The sequence below is a fragment of the Macrobrachium nipponense genome, chromosome 16, assembly GCF_015104395.2.
Source record: "Macrobrachium nipponense isolate FS-2020 chromosome 16, ASM1510439v2, whole genome shotgun sequence".
In the NCBI taxonomy this organism is placed as follows: domain Eukaryota; kingdom Metazoa; phylum Arthropoda; class Malacostraca; order Decapoda; family Palaemonidae; genus Macrobrachium; species Macrobrachium nipponense.
The window spans coordinates 60,926,984-60,934,483 of NC_087209.1; the positions used below are offsets into that span (position 1 = coordinate 60,926,984).

The window sequence follows — 7,500 nt, forward strand, 5'->3', positions numbered from 1 at the left end:
TCGACGAAAGGTAGGCCCCCATAATATTATTACAGTCGTGAGAGAGAAGGGGGCTTTAACCATTCATCTTTAATTAATGCAAGGGGTCCTCTTAATAATCTCCATATACCATTTCAAAAGGAGAACACCTAGGGATTCCTGGGGGACTCACGTATAGCAAACAACAAAAACTTTACTCCTTCATCCCAATCAAGATTGCTCTAAACAAAACTACAACATACTTTTAAATGTTTGGTGCCATCGTTCCAGGACTCCCGAGATTCCGGATGATATGCAGATGATAAGCTATGTTTTATATTTAATTCCTTCAGGATTTCTGAAAAGAGTTTACTTGTAAAGTTAGAACCACGATCAGTTTGGATATCCTTGGGGATCCCGTAAGTAGTAAAGAAACTTAAAAGGTGTAGCAATATTTTTGGCAGATATATTCTTAAGTGGGATGGCCTCTGGAAAACGAGTACCGGGACACATAAGAGTTAATAAATATTGGTTACCACCTTTCGTCTTGGGCAAGGGTCCAACACAGTCTATTACTAATTTCTCAAAGGGCTCATGTGGAACTAGTATAGGCTGTAAAGGGGCTTTAGGGAATTACTTGGTTAGGTTTGCCAGCTATTTGGCATACATGACATGTCTTTATGAAATCTCCTACGTCTTTCCTCAATTTAGGCCAATAGAACTTATCAAGTATTCTATAGTAAGTTTTGTATTGTCCCAAATTGACCACCTGGTCCATCATGGTGCAATTTCCATTATAGAGTGCGTACCGAAGAAGGGACAACATTTGGTATTCTCACTCCAGGTATCGAGATTTGAATAGTTAGAAGGACGGTAAAATCGCATTAGGATACCATTATTATGATAAAAAGAAGGGGATTTATTCAAAGATTTCCTTTTTATCAACAGCCTTATCATGCAAACAGATAAAGATTGATCTGACCTCTGGGCAACTATAAGTTTATCTCTAGACATTACCTTAGCTAAGAAAATCACTATCTACTTCAAAGTCATTTACCTTTCTCCTGCTTGGGACCGAGTGACTATATGTGTTGGGGCTTGTTCAAGATCTACCTTATCCTCCATGGGGGGTATCAGTGACAATTAAATTGGTACAATTAATTTCCCGGCTAAATCATTACCCAATAGCAATGAAACTCCTTTTACCGGCAATTCTGTATCAATCACCCCTAATTCAACTTTCCCTTTTACAAGTGGGCAATCAAGGTAAACACTGGCAAGGGGAATGGATGAAATTCCAGTAAGATCCCTTACAACCAGCCTTTCTCACCTGTTAAATTATTCTCAACATTAGGTAAAGCCTTACTATGCAACAAAGTTAAAGCAGCTCCAGTGTCTCTTAATATAGTGACCCTAGACTTCTGTTCTTTCTCCCCCAAGGTTATTATACCTTCAGACTTAAAATCATCAAATACATCGGGTACATTAGCTTGCACATGCGAAACAGGTTTAATCTGGGAGGTTGAAAATTTTACGTTGGGTTTCATAAAACATTACGGTAGTTATCATATCCTTTACATTTAGGGTCTTTACAATTACGAATAGTATGTCCTTCTTTCTTACAATAACTACATTTAGGATTATCAGAACCTTTGGGATTATCCGAAATCTGCTGGGATTTTCCTGAAACTGGTTTTGACAAATACCTCAGCTTTTTATTAGGAATACTCTTATGTATTAAGGAATAAGTGTCAGCCAAGGAAGCAGCCTTTAGTAAATCTTTCTCCTGCCTATCTTCAATATAGGAGCATTACATAATGGGAAGTTTCCTTTTAATTCTTCAAGAACCATTAAATTTATCAGTTCTTCAAAAGAAGTTACTTCAGCACACTTAAGCCATTTCTTGAAAGCTCTAAGCTTGTCAGAAGCGAATTCTAGAAAGTTTGGATATTGATTTACATAAGAAAAAAAATTACGAAAAGCTTGTCTATATCCTTCCTCTGTTATGGAAAATGCATCTAAGATTGCTTTCTTAACCTGTTTATAATCATTAGTATCATCCAGATGCCTAACAACTTTAGCAGCTTTACCTGACAATTTAGGTTTAAGGAGCCATACCCATGTTCAACAGGCCAATAAGGTGATTAGCAGTTTCCTCAAATACCCGAAAATAATTCCTCGGGATCATACTCTGTGAATAAGGGAACTAACTTTATATTTTTAGTCAGGTCAAAGGGAGATAACTCTTGTTCAGTTTGCCTAATCTGAAGATGATGAAGCCCTCTCTTGTTCCACCTTTATAGCTAACCTAGCTTCTAATCTAATTTAGCTTTTTCCTCTCTAGCTTGAAATTCTAACTTAGCTTTTCTTCTCTAGCTTGAAATTCTAACTTAGCTTTTTCCATTTCAAAATTTTTCTGCTTTCTTCCTTAAGAGAAAATTCACTTCTCTTTTCAGCGGCTTGCAAAGCTAACTCTTCCTGTCTTAAAGCTAACTGAGCTTTTCACGGTCTAACTGAGCTTTTCACGCTCGAACTGAGCTTTTTCACGCTCGACTGCAAGACGTTCAAACTCTAATTTTTGCTCAATTGTAAGGGAAGGGGTTTCTGGAACAAGATACTGCCTAGCTTCGTCACCCAAGGTTCCAATACGCATATAGTGATCTATTATCACTTTCCTATGTCAAAACTTACGCATACTAGAACGTAACTCAAGGTCTAAATGCCTAGCTACTTCCATTAATTCAGATTTTTTAGCATCGGTAAGAGTATGCAATTCAGAGGAGGATCCCCCACAAACTTTTGAGTATTAAACTTCGCCATTGTGAAAAAAAAGAAACTTCAAGAACAATATAAACACCTGAATTAGAGTTTTACAATTCTTAAATTGGAGCCAACTTAGTTAAGCATTTACCACGCATGAACCATAAAACCACGCATAAATAGTAACCGATTAGACAAGAATTTATACACAAAACATTTTAGATACGGAAAAATGAGAATGAATAAGGACGCACTGGAAGTATTTTACTCCCGGTTCAAACCAAAATGAAGTCAACAGAAGTACCGTCGCTTCAGCTAACAACCGTAACTTACTACACTTTGATTAGAACGGTAACTTCACGCACATATGTCGAGGCATTAACAAGATTCATTACACTTTACAGAAAATGAATAACGCAAGAGACTGGTATCTAAGGACCCAGGGAAAGACTATAAGCACGTAAAAGTCACAAAATGATTCAAGAGAAATGAATTTTTTCAACAATGGTACGACAGATTAACTTTTTAACCAGCGCACTGAGTCTCAGTTAGGAGAGGAGGAAGGGGAAAAAAAAACCATAACAAGGTTACCGGCAGTCGTTTACCAAAACAGAAGTGGCCACCTTCGGTCACCGAAAAATTTACGCACAATGAAAATAAATTCTTCAGCGATCTAGCAAACACAAAAACAGTCACCTAACTAACTATAACTCAGGATATTTATATCAAGCAAGGTTTAATAACGAATCACCAACTACATAAAACAACTGATTCTTAACGAGGTTGTCAATTATTACATACCCTCGAAGTTAAGCAAAAATAGATCCCGGTCAGGCCCCCATAATATTATTACAGTCGTGAGAGAGAAGGGTAATTTACCAAATTAGCAGGTGGGTTCAATGGACCATAATAATACAAAATAAAGGTATTTGAATGAGAATATGATCAACAAGATTTAAATATAATAATGCAAAAGTATTTACAAAAACAATAGGACAAAAATAAATAACAAATGACAAGTGACAACCACGTCTCGAAAAGTAATCGTACTTGAAATTAAGAACCACTTGAAACAAAGCACAATTCGTTATTAAACCCTTACAACAATATCACTTATACTTAGCTTATAGATACATCACAATAAAGTGGACTGCTTCCCTGCCGGACACCAGAGTCCTTGGTTTAGTTGCTGAGTGGAGACTGATTCAAAATTACATTTAGGGGTCGACGAAAGGTAGGATGGGCGGAGCAAGTAAGAACAAGGAGTGTGAAACAAGACCAACAAGTTTCTTGGAAAGGACAAAGGAAAGTGGTATACAGGGGAAAACAGTCAGGCAAAATATATACAATAATTATAATTATGTGGAAGGTGTAATATTTTAATATTATTACAGTCGTGAGAGAGAAGGGTAATTTACCAAATTAGCAGGTGGGTTCAATGGACCATAATAATTACAAAATAAAGGTATTTGAATGAGAATACGATCAAACAACAAGATTTAAATATAATAATGCAAAAGTATTTACAAAAAAACAATAGGACAAATAAATAACAAATGACAAGTGACAACCACGTCTCGAAAAGTAATCGTACTTGAAATTAAGAACACTTGAAACAAAGCACAATTCGTTATTAAACCCTTACAACAATATCACTTATACTTAGCTTATAGATACATCACAATAAAGTGGACTGCTTCCCTGCCGGACACCAGAGTCCTTGGTTTAGTTGCTGAGTGGAGACTGATTCAAAATTACATTTAGGGGTCGACGAAAGGTAGGATGGGCGGAGCAAGTAAGAACAAGGTATTTGTGTGAAACAAGACCAACAAGTTTCTTGGAAAGGACAAAGGAAAGTGGTATACAGGGGAAAACAGTCAGGCAAAATATATATAATAATTATAATTATGTGGAAGGTGTAATAATATATATGTGTGTGTGTGTGTGTGTGTGTGTGTGTGTGTGTGTAAACTCCGCCAATGAAAAATACACACCCACTTCCCCTTCAACTTTAAATATCTCACGACTTTCAGCTGTTGAATAACAACCGGCGTAAGTCCAAGTATTGCAGCCTGATAAAATAAGAATAGGAGCCTCGGGAGATGGAAGGTAAATACACGGACGGATGTTTGTAAACAAACATCCACACACACACACACACACACACACACACACCTGGGCATTCTCTGTTTAGCATCGTGTTTATTGTAGATGTTTGCTCTCCGTTGGCTAGGCTGCGGATGTATCCTGTTCCGCGCTTTCTTTCTCAAAGTGACAAATTCCTTTTTTTAAATTTTATTCTTAAGTTTCATGGAGGCGGAGGAGGAAGAGGGGGAGGGGGTTGGTTGGGTGAGTGGGGAAGGGGGAGCGGTGGTTCTGCCGTTGTGTGAATGCTAAGAATTCTCCAGATTTTCGTGTTTTTCGGGTCTTGTTTTCTGGGTATCAGCTTTTATGTGCTTTGGATTTTTGTGGGGAGGTGGGGGTTGGAGGAAGGGAAGGGGAGGACCTTGTTTAGCCTATGGAATTGGACCTGTGTTTTGTTGCTGATGTTATGGGAGTTTATATATATATATATATATATATATATATATATATATATATATATATATATATATATAGGTATGGACAACTGAACTCAGCCATTTTCAACCATATAAATGAACATAACCACAGAATAAACTGGAATTTGTCACGTATAATTTATTGCAGCAACTGACGGTACAAGAGTCAAATGATGGAATCTGCCTTGGTTATAAAGACCCAGGTAATGAACATCTCATAGGGCGCATGGGATTCAGGTGTCATTAACAAAGTTTTCATTCGATCAACGCTTAAGAGAATTAAAGGAAAATTGATCAGCGGGAGTGACCTAAATTGTCTTACCTTTGGATGGATCTCTTGGTATAAATACCACCTTTTCTTTAACTTTTCTCATTCATCTACCTGAAGAGGGAGACACCAGTCTCTGAAATATAGTATATTCTATCTACATTTTGGCGTTTTGTGGGCTCCTTATATTATATATATATATATATATATATAGTATATATATATATATATATATATTATATATATATCATATATATATATATATATATATATATGTATATATATGATGAATGAATGAATAAATAGAAAGATGCGTGCAAATGGACGTGTGCTAATTAAGTTTTGTGTTTATATCATGGACGATATTTAATTATTGCACATAACAGTCCTGGCAAGTTTTACATTGCGCGTGCGTTTTATAAATGCAGTGCCATGGTTAGCTGACATAATTATCTTTTCTTACCAGTGTATGTATATTATGAATAACTTGATCACGAAATATATAAAACGTTATGATATGTATAAATAAAGGTAATGCCAAAGAGGAAAAATGAAAAGGAGAATTTCATGATCTTTCGGTCTACGCGACCCTTTGCTTGAGGCACAACTGATCATAGCAGAGCAAAAACATAGTACAAGTAGGCTTAGTATCCAAACTGACATTACAGGATTAGCGTAAGGTCCAATTAACTCCACAGAAACGAAAAAACGCCCACTTGTGTTATCCGTTGGATTTTTATAGAAAATGGAAAACTGCAGAAACCAGAAGCATTCTCATCACTTTTGTATTTACTTTTGTTCACAGAGAAACTTTGTAAAGAGAGCAGGAAAGGTAGGCGGAGGGAAGTAATTAATGAATGAAAAGCTAAGTGAGAGAGAAAGGAAGATGGAGAGAAAGAGAACCCATGTCTGTGTTGACCTTAGCAATAATTCATGTCCTTAGTAGTTAGTTGACTCTGGTAGGTCACAGACGTGATTGAGATAGGCATGGGAATAGAATCCTCATCCAAGAGACTTGCTGGAGAGAGAGAGAGAAGAAGAGTCAACATTCTTTCAGTAAATCCCTTTAGATCACATTTTTATTTATCTATTTATTTATTTAATAAAGGAGTATATTTCCCTTAGATAAGATTTTATTAGGGAACATTTCAATACCATGGTAATTTTGTATGAAAAATAATTTTTTAAGCAATTTAAGTCCAGTTGTAAGCATTATATATTGTGAACCAAATCAGAAAGATGATAAACAAATTCAATAGAAGCAGTCTACTGAATTTAAATGACCCTCAGGCAAGATAACGTAGCGAATGAAACCAGGTATCGTGAAATATTATGCAAATTAGAAACCGCGTTTTGTCATTCCCGCCAAAAATCCAGACGAATCAAAAAGTGCCTGTACGACTGCACGTGTTGCAAATACGCCTCCATAAAACATTCCAAGAGGAGTGGGAATCAAAGCCACGGGTCTGATTCCCACTCAAACAGCGCGGAATTTGAGGGGGGGTTAAACTATTCTTTTGTTCGCATTCCTGGCTGTTCCCGTTTCCATAGGGTTCCAACGGTCGAGCCGATCTTCTGAATATTCTGTTCTTTCCAAGCCGTTTCTTTATCGTGTCCCTTCCTACCCTCTTTTATACCTTACTCCTTCTTTTCTCTCTCCCCTTTTGACTCTCTCCAAGAGCCATTCTTGATGGGCTTGTCCCCTCGCGAGGGAAAGTCTGGGGTCTTTCTGTTATGTTCCTTGTCCTTCCTTCTCCCATTTCCTCTTTCTCTCCATTTCTCTCTTTCTCCTCTTACATTTCTACACAACCTCTTCTTCTCCTCCTCCCCTGTTCCATTACCATTCTCTCTCTCTCTCTCTCTCTCTCTCTCTCTCTCTCTCTCACTCTCTCTCTCTCTCATCTTTTAGCAGATCTTTATCCTTCTTTCTCTTTTCTTTAATTGTTCTTTTCC

At 37.0% G+C, this 7,500-nt stretch overlaps 1 protein-coding gene across 1 annotated transcript in view; it reads left to right on the forward strand.

Annotated features, from left to right (window-relative positions):
- The window catches only part of LOC135195449 (trypsin-1-like), a 277,572-nt gene that overhangs the window by 247,441 nt on the left and 22,631 nt on the right, over positions 1–7,500 (forward strand). The gene's annotated exons all lie outside the window — the stretch shown is intronic.